General features: G+C 45.0%; 1 protein-coding gene across 1 annotated transcript in view; it reads right to left on the bottom strand.

Moving 5' to 3' along the window:
• The window catches only part of LOC308156896 (junctional adhesion molecule 3B-like), a gene marked incomplete at its 3' end in the record, with an annotated part of 50,661 nt that overhangs the window by 40,057 nt on the left and 604 nt on the right, over positions 1–10,000 (bottom strand). The gene's annotated exons all lie outside the window — the stretch shown is intronic.

Below are 10,000 nucleotides of genomic sequence, written 5' to 3'. Positions count from 1 at the left end.
GGGTGAATGAGAGGCCGTTGTAAAGCGCTTTGGAGCAGCAAAAAAGGCACTATATAAGTACAGTCCATTCACCATTTACCATGATCTCCTGAAATGCGTCAAGCTCGACTCAACTTCAAGACGGCAAAACAGTTGAATGGAGAGTGGGCAACAGTGGTTTCACTTAGGCTACACAAAATATGTTACCTTTCTTGCTCACATCTAGGGCCTTTCTATCACAAAGCCTTCCGAGCACTACTATCATTTCCAATGTTCGGGACCTACAACTATTGGATGCTGCCTCTACAGACATATGTTCTAGTGTTTTGGTCCTACATATCAGCAACCAATCAAAATGTTCTGACTTTTCTTTTGAAACACGGAACTACGTTTCAACGTTGTTGAGAATCACAACACAAACTTGCTAGTTTGATCGAGCCAATAAAATATTGTTATTTAACCACAACTCCTTCTTTAGGCTCTTATTTTGCAGCATCTATTTTTGTCATTTAATATCAGTCTTGATCTTAACGAAGTGGTTTCATGTCTCTGCTCCCTCATAAACAAACCTGAGTGAGTTAGTTTAGTCCAGAGGACCCCCCCCCCCTCATGTCACACAAAGGTGACGTTGAACTTCACAGTTTATTCACAGTATATTCACCAACCAATTAGCCTTTGAGTAGCCTACCTTACGCCACAACCAGATCATTGTTCAGGTTCAAACCGGATACAGCCGGACCTGACCTGCGTCTGAGAGAGCCCACGGTTCGTCTTTTGGCGGGGGTATAACTTTTGTTGTTTTCCTCTCCTCCTCCTCCTCCTCCTCTCCTCTCCTCCTCCTCTCCTCCTCCTCCTCTCCTCTCCTCCGTCTCTAAAAGGCACCTCTCCAAGGCCCCAGCGTGAGCCCCATAAACTTAACCCGTCAAGGCTAAAAGGCTTTTGTTCTTGTGGTTTTTTCCACCGTTCTTTTTATTTATTTTCTCAATAAAATGATTTGTTGGCTCTTTTTTCTCTGTCTCTCTCTCTCTCGCTGTTTTTTTTTTTTTTACGCATTGAATATTTCAGGAGCCACACATCTGGGCTCGCATTGTTTTCAGTCCATAAAAGGACCGAGGCCCCTGTCATGTAGACAGAAGGTTTATAACCCGGGGTTGAAGACACTGGTCAAGCTCCTGACACAAATGTAGATTGATGCTGCTACTTTCATCTAATTGTGTTGGGCTGCTAGCCAGTATCTCGCAAAACCCAATTTATTTTCATGGTTTAGCGTCAATATGTTCCATAGCAATGGAAGCAGTGTCCACTGTATGTGTTGTCTGTGTTTAGCAGCATCTACTGTATGTGTTGTGTGTGTGTGTGTGTGTGTGTGTGTGTGTGTGTGTGTTTAGTCTAATCAGGGTGTAAAGAAAGGGGTGAGGTCAGTAACAATCTCTCACCAGGATGCATTCTGGGCGTTTATCCAACGTAAAGACTTGATTCACGTCTCACACAAAGATACAGACATTCTGTAACAGGGCAACTAAGGCCAGTCTCTATTAGACAGCCGTGGATGGGCAGGGTCGTAATATTAATTGACCTTTAATCCGTTGCAGACGATAATGTCGCATTTAAAACCCATGACCCAGGCCTCTCGTCTCCCTTTAATGGGGAATCTAATTTATACATGATGACATGAGTGCTTTTGGAGCGTATTTGGAAAATATGTCTGCAGCCAATCATGACAGCAGATTGTGAGTAGCTTTGGGGGGCCGTGCACAATCACAGTCTGCTAATGAAGAGGTCAGGCAGGATATGGAGTGGATATGACAACGCTGTTGAACAGCTTGCAGATAATTGTGTGTGTGTGTGTGTATGTGTCAGTGTGTTGGTGTGTGTGTGTGTGTGTCTGTGTGTGTCTGTGTGTGTGTGTGTGTGTGTGTGTGTGTGTGTTCGTGTGTGTGTGTGTCTGTGTGTGTGTCTGTGTTTGTGTTTGTGTGTGTGTCTGTGTCTGTGTCTGTGTGTGTGTGTGTGTGTGTGTGTGTGTGTGTGTGTGTGTGTGTGTGTGTGTGTGTGTGTGTGTGTGTGAGTGAGTGAGTGAGAGGCAGTGAGGGAAGGGAGAGTGTGCATGCTACGGGTCAGTTGTTGTTTAGAAAAGCATGTTAGATGTTAGCACAGTGACAGACGACATGAGACAATTGTGGCATCTCGGCCTACTGCTTAAAAAAGAACTGGAAAACAGCCTTATTCTATGGCAATCCATCGCAATCTATTGTAATCTATTGTAATCTATTGTAATCCTGACTTCAAAGGCATTATTGCTGCTTCTATGGGAGATTAAAGGGACCAACATTGATTTGTTCTTGCGTCATCTTTCCATAGTTGCCATGATGACACAATCTCTTCTCTCATAGTGTCTTCATCTCTGAAGCCTTTTCCCCCAATATTTAAGCAATATCACACTCGAGGTCGTGCTGTTATACTGAATATCAGCACGGCTGTGATTCTGTCGTAGGTACGAGGCCGCAGGCCGTACCGGCGGAGTGATACATATAGTTAAAAGTCCCAGTGCTGTTATACTGTATATCGGCACTCATGGAATGCCTCTTGTCCAATCAAATTACCTGGTCGGAACTAACTGTTGTATAAAATCTCTTGTCCAGTTTTGCTTTATTTGGGATTACAAGGCTATCTCAAAAGCACAAGCGTCTTTTGTAGCTCGGTATCTTTACACATTATGACAAATCACTTTCAAGTCTCACACAATCCCCTGAAGTAACGGTGTCTGATTAGCCTTGTTGTGGGAAGCGTCCCCCGTGTCCTGGTGACTCTTGGTGAAACCCTGATAATGACCACTGTGTAAACACGTTAGTCTTGGGTTGGGAAGTGGAACTGCCTTCTGGGAGGAGGTGGCAGATTAGATAGGATGGTCATTTCTGCGATATCGTTCCTTCTGTATTTCACAGCGGAAAAAGAAGCAGAATGACAATGACAAAAAGCTTAAAACGTAGCTTAATTATAGAACGACCTTCATACCAAAGACCTCAGGAATCCCCCAAGCTAAACAGGATGCGTCACATTGGACACAAATATTTTACCTGTGAAACATTTGTTTTCTCTCCATAAAAACCTACCGACGTCACTAGATCAGGAAAGCACCCATATCAACCTCCATAGGCCCTGCTGCTAAAATGACTCTTATAATAGCCAGCACACACACACACACACACACACACACATACCTACTGTAAACTTCATACTGAGAGGCTGAGGCCGTTCCTGGCAGCAGATGACAAACGCCTGCCAAGCGTCTTAGTCACAAAGAAAATGAAATGACCCAAATAGTTTTTTTTCTTTCTCTCTCTCTCTCTTCTCCTGCTCACAGTAACACAGAGGGACAAGCCAGTAACACAGGGAGGGACAGAGGAGGGCCACCGTGGTACAAACTCGCCACCGATGTCTGGAATCCCGACAAAGTATTCCAGGCACGTACTGAACCAGGGTCTGCTAGGCACACACGTGTGGCAGCTGTGCCGCGTGCATGCTGTGTCTCTCTCTCTCCCCGAGCTTCTAGAGAGTTCCCCGGCAGCACAACCAGCACTCGAGTCGAGGGGGGATGAGGGTGGATGAGGGGCATGATGGCATCCCCCCCCCTGAAATAAAAACCATCAAAATCATCCCCCTTCTAAAACTGCCACCCCCCCCTATTCCATCCCTTATGTCATTTAAATCAGTGAACGTGGTATTACTGCTATTTCAACATTTAGTTTGGCGCATATTGAGTAAAATACTGTGGGCGAGGGGGGGGGCACGCACACATGCAATGACATTTTTACTGACTTACTGACACTGAAGTCACTGACGCTGTGGGGATGCTAAAATTGTCCCCATATGATAAAATCCACCATCCCCCCTGATTTTCTTGTACAACTTGAGTACTGAGCACAACTCCATGAATGCAAAGTAAAAAAAACGACATCCCTGTGATCCAACCAGACAGCAGGAACTTCCATTACCGTCCCGGGATATAATATATTATATTAGAACATCCCCATCACTCCTTTAAGTATTTATACATGTTCCCTCCGACACTTTTCAGTTTCACAAGCTCTTTTTCTTCTCCAATGAACTGGTGATGAAGTTTTAATGCCATGTGCGCTAGAGTGGGTCAGCTACATGACTATGCTATGAGGATCTTGTGCGCTCATGATAACTGGCTAACACTGAGTCTGTATACTCTAGTCTAGCCTATCTATTAGTGTGGAAGCGTGGAAGTTTAGTGTGGATGTTTTTTTTATTTATATGTCCTGCAGTTCTGTTTTAAGTTGTTTATAACACCTGAGGCCGTATTTCCCCTGTGGGTTTACCTGCCCAGGGACTGCTGAAGTAATGTAGCTACCCAGCTAATTCAGGGAGTCAATGACTGTCCGTTGTCCCTTTTAAATAAACCAATACATAAAAGTCATCCATCCATCACCATAACTAACGATGGAATTACATAAGAGCATTCATATATTCATGTCAGTTAAATATGTAACAACTTAGCATCTCTCTCTCTCCAACTTAAAACCCCCCATCTGAACATGACCTAGCCTAGCGTAGCCCCCAGGCTAAGTGTTAGCCCTGCTGACACCAGATCAACAGATGGTTCCAATCTGCCACCACCACCACCGCTATCTGGCAGATCTGATGCTAATGGAGGATTTCAACAGTAAGAGGGGCTATTGATCCACTTAGGAAAAAACGTCTTGTATCTCTGTCTGTCCTCTCACCATCTCTGTGACATTCACTGGGCTCGCTTGACGCCTAAAACAACAACACCTTATTTGAAGAGAGAGAGAGAATGGTGTTGTTTGAAAACTAAAGCAGTTTAACCTGATATGGACATGCAACTACTGTATTTACTATGTAATAACACGTTAATACAATGTTGTTACTCGAGGGATTACAGCTTTACTACATAGGCAAAGGGATGACGAGAAAGAGCTTATTGGAATGTGTGGAATACCACACACGAATGCCGTATTATAGTTGTACGGCCCTTAGAATCTGATTTCCAACGGCATGGCAGCCAGCTGACCTGAGATGAGATGTCATTGACCTGTGATTTATCATGATTTGATGTCACGAGCGTGATTTATCATGATTTGATGCTGAGTTTCTTGAGCCTGAAAAAAATTAGCCTGAGTCTCCCTCAGCGGTCAGTCTCTCCGAGTTGAAATATATAAAGCCTTGAGAGATGAAATGAAATGAAAAATGATGATAAATCATTTGTAGTGGCACGTGGCACACAGCGGCATGGCTGATGGAGCATTCCCCTGGTCTGCAGTAACAGTGAGAAGAAACACCACAGTGTCGAGGAGAACTCACCGTGAACTCCCAAACGGCTTCCATTACCACCGCTGTTACTCAACACAAAAAAAAACTCCCTTTGGATCCCCACCAACAATTTCTGTGTAATGTTATTCGACAAGAAAAGCTCTCCCCTCTCCGGGAAAGGGTGTACGAACTAGCCTACCACAGAGCAGCTCTGGCATGGCAGTTGAGTGTTTCACAAGGCTTCTCGTATTAAGTGTTAAGAGAACGCCTCGCCGTTGGTGGATTCAGTTAAGGTCAACAACATTATTGTGATGATGTCTTTTTTTATCACAAGGCCGGCCGGTGCCATATGCCCTTCGCCAGACGTCACTTAAAGAACTCAGCTGGCTGGCTGTGAGAGATCGGAGAGGGACTCATTGTCACTCCAGCGATTCGCGGGGAGGGGACTTGTTGTTTTGACTGTCAGAGTCGATGTTGCTGACTTGTTTTGGGAACCAGTCGTGCTCGCCTCTAGCCTCGCGCTGGAAATGCCGACGGGCCTTTTTCGGGGAAGGAAACACAACACAACACAACACAACACAACACAACACAACGACGACGGTCGCTGAAGCTATCGCCAGATATAGTCCTAGATATCAGCCGTAGGAATACGATGCTTAATCTCAAATTAGCCCATATTTTAGAGTTGCTTGACTATGTGTAACGCTTTGGAATCTGGCATCTGACTATTTTTAGAGCGAGTAGAGAGTAATGACAAATGAGTAAACGAGAGGATGAATCCAGAGTGATTATCTGACTGCTGTGTGTCTCACAGCACAGTAGCCTCGTCCCAGCCTCGTCTCTCATAGAGGCAGGGGCCTCGGCAGCCTTCAGTTCATTGTCCAGGCCTTCTGTCTATCCTCTAATTATATCTACTAATTTGACAGCGTCCCGATGTTTGATCGATAGCAGTCTCCTGTGACCTATTGATAGCCTACGCTCTCTGAATCCAGGGACACGCAGGGAGGAAAACTGCTCATCCCTGCCACCCCCCGTCCCCCGTCCCCCGTCCCCCCCCACCCACACAGACCATGTGACCACAGATACAGATCGCGCTAACAGGAAACCAACCGAACACTGTGCCTGAAACGCCGATAGAGAAGCAGCATTTTCAAAGATGACCCCCGCAGACATAAGAGTAAACATCGCATAATGCCGTCTAGCCCGGCCAAACAAACAACGGATCTGGTCGGGTGAAATGTCTGCCACAAAGACGATACGATGATGTCCCTCTTCCTCACAGATATCACTTCTTCTGTCTGTGTTCTGTCAAAAAATGACATTAATTGTACATAAAAAGGGCTTCGTTTGTCGAATGTAGCCTATATTTTCACTGGGGGGGGGGGGGGGGGTTCGGGCCAGAGTTTTCAGGCTTGCGGCTGAGGTTCTGCTTTTAGATCCCAACGCCTCTTCTCTTCCACATGGAAGTGTTATTGACATTTGGAGAATGCGCATGCCTGCCATTCCTGGACCGTGAGCTTGTAAGTTTTCAGCTTTCCCCTCTGCGTCTGGCTCTGATTACCCAGAGCAGCAAGGTAAGACTGCAGTAGAACAGGCCCAGACCACGTCCTGCTCGGTGTGAAGTTTAGTTTACATGGATTCTCATCTCACGAGAGGGTATTTAAATCCAGCTTTTACTTCCTTAAGCCCTCCTTCACCTTACCAATCTAGGCTCTGGTTACCCAGAGAAGGTAACACTGAAGTAGCCTAGGCCGAGACTGAGTGTTTGGTGTGAAGTTTAACATGGATTCACATGGATTTTCATCTCGTGAGACGATATTTAAATCCAGCTTTTCTTCCTTAAGCCCTTCACCTAATGTTTTCTCTATGTTTTCTTTATCAGTCTCCTCATCTATTTTTCTTCCCCCCCCCCCCCCCCCCAAAGTTATTCACAGGGGTTCCTTTTTATCTCTTAACAAAACAGGTGAGTGAGAGAGAGAGAGAGAGAGAGAGAGAGGAGGGGGAGGGGTGGGTTATAATCCACTGTGCATTTCCCCCCCATATGCTTTTGATTCAGAATGCCATGTCTTTGAGAAGGACGCAGCAGTCAGATATTTCTGGTCCCCACCCCCCTGCCTCTGCCCCAAACACCTCCACCCACTCCCACTCCCGCTCAGCTGTCTGGCCCATTCCACAGCGCCAGGCATGCGCCTTTTATCCCACGCACAGACCTCTGAGGCACGCCGTAATACGCTAACCTTGTTCATGTCCTTTTAACATCCGCCTTTACTGCCGTTTCTCCCCCCAAGACCCTGAGACCAGCCTCAGTTAGCCTCACTAGCTATATGATTTGAAATTACAAAATTACACAACAGACCAACTGCCAACAGATCAATCGACGACTAGCTACATTCAAGCTACATTCAAGCTACATTCGTAGAGCTAACAGCGTCCTAATGACAAGGCATTGTAATTAGTAACATTCCATGTTTTAAACTGACAGCGGTGGACCTTATATTTTCACACAACAACAGCTCTCTCTTCTGAGAGACAAACTCTTAATTAACAAACAAAGCGACGAGTTGAAAGACTCTTTTTTTGTCGTTGTTGTTGTTGTGATTTACGTCTTTCCTCATTTTGTCTGCCAGTTACCCAGTTACCCAGTTACCGTCTCACCAGGAAAATGTCAGGCTGTGTGTGAGACCCAGAAGGGGGGGTAGCAGAGACCCAGAGGGGGGGTAGCATGCCATTCAGGGAGGGAGTGCTCCCAACATTTGCTCACAAGCTTGTGGGTGGGAAGGGAAGCATCTGACAGCATGCCCCTCCTGGGGGAAGCACTATCAGCACTTTCCCCGGGGCTGAACAACCACACATCAGCACACACACACACACACACACACACACATCAGCACACACACACACACACCAGCACACACACACACACACACACACACACACACACACACGCACACACACCAGCCAGCTATGCCGCCGTCGCATACTTTAAATCATGAGAAAACACTCAACTGTGGGTTCTCGTTTGAACCGACCAATGCTTGGGATGGGATTCTTAGTTTACTAAAGCAAACAGTTGCCCCACCGTGTGTGTTTGTGTGTGTGTGTGTGTGTGTGTGTGTGTGTGTGTGTGTGTGTGTGTAGAGACCAACATATTCCACACATTGCTCTTGAGAGGACAGCAGCTTTCTCTCTGTCTCTCCTCAGATAAGAGCCTCTCTCTTCCCTCAGCCAGAGGGGATACGCTGGCTTACTGTTAGCGGCCGTGAGGCTAAAACAACCAGACCAGCTCTGAATGTCAGTCAGCTAAGCCTTTGTAAGTAGTGATCAATTCCCACTCATTCGTAAAAAACGTCTCAGACAAACCAAACCAACGTATGGCTGCTCGCTTCCACTAACATGAGAACAAAACAAAACTCATGAAACCTCTTAACAAAATAAGTAGTTTGATTAAAGCAATGGAGACAAATAGTAACACTAACAGGAGTTTAAATACAGAAAGCTGACTCAATGTGCCAACAGTGTCCTTTACAACCTTACTCAAGCAGTGTAACAGTCTTCCCAAAGTGAAGCCAAACTGCCAACTGTGGTCAAATGCATCATTCAAATATTTTTTTTAAAAACGTTATAGAACTGCCTCCTGGTAAGTGGAGGGAGACACCAGCAACAGTGTTGGAACCTTACAACCTCCTGGCTATAGCACAGCCTAACCCTAACCCTAACCCTAACCCTAACCCTAACCCTAATTAAACCCAGAGAGTTAAGCCAATCCGTACACTTGGATGACCAGGGGGGCTATTCTGATGTCTGTGCCTCCCTTTGTTCTCTCTGGCTTCACAAACATGGTCCAGTCGAGTCAGCTTAAGGCACCTCAGTAAAAATAGTTAGGCCCTAACGCAGATGGCCAGTCATTCACATGTTAGCCTGTTTTAATGTAGTTGCAGTGGTTTGGTTAATTCACCTGTATGAGTGAACTAAGAAAGCCTAATGATTTATTAGCTGAATGATACTTATGATCAACATATTATCAGAAACAATAGCAGGTTAATATAAAATACAGACAAAAAGCACAATTTGGGAAGAGTTTAGTATGTCTAAATGCAAATAAATGCACAATAGCGAAATCATACATTTCAAATATCAATTAACCAATGAGAAAATGTAGAACTCGATGCACAAACACGTAGAACTGTGATAGAAGCGTTTCACTGAGATTGCAACATGATGACACATATTTATTTATTGTATTCTGTTTCTCTCAGAAGGATCTGACTAACGGGAATAACGGGAATTAAATGTGCTTTTTACAGCTGGAACAAAAAATGACATCATCCCCCTTCCAGAAACGCTATAATAAAAACATGTCAGATCTGATTACGTTTTTTGCCGAAATGCAGAAAAGCTAAAACTGCTTGATCTGAGAGAGAGGTAATAATAAAAAGTTCAAATCATCAATGTGTTAGACTAGAGCAGCTGTGTCCCGGGCCGGACCGCCTCTGTTCCCCGATGGAAAAGACCGTTATCTTTAATGCATCACTGAATCTCAGCTCGGATTAACTCTCATCAACCACACTTATAATAACACCAAACAACCTTTTAGGTAAACATCTGAACACACCAAAGGGCTTCCTTATAATAAAATACGTATTTAGGGATTTGTTTAGTTTGTTTTCGGTGGTGAAAAAAAACTTTTTTACTGGAAGTATTCTAACGGTACAAAAGAGCGACTCAG

Source organism: Nansenia antarctica (genome assembly GCF_963989245.1).
Source record: "Nansenia antarctica genome assembly, chromosome: 4".
Taxonomy (NCBI): domain Eukaryota; kingdom Metazoa; phylum Chordata; class Actinopteri; order Argentiniformes; family Microstomatidae; genus Nansenia; species Nansenia antarctica.
This window is presented reverse-complemented; position numbering and strand designations above follow the sequence as displayed.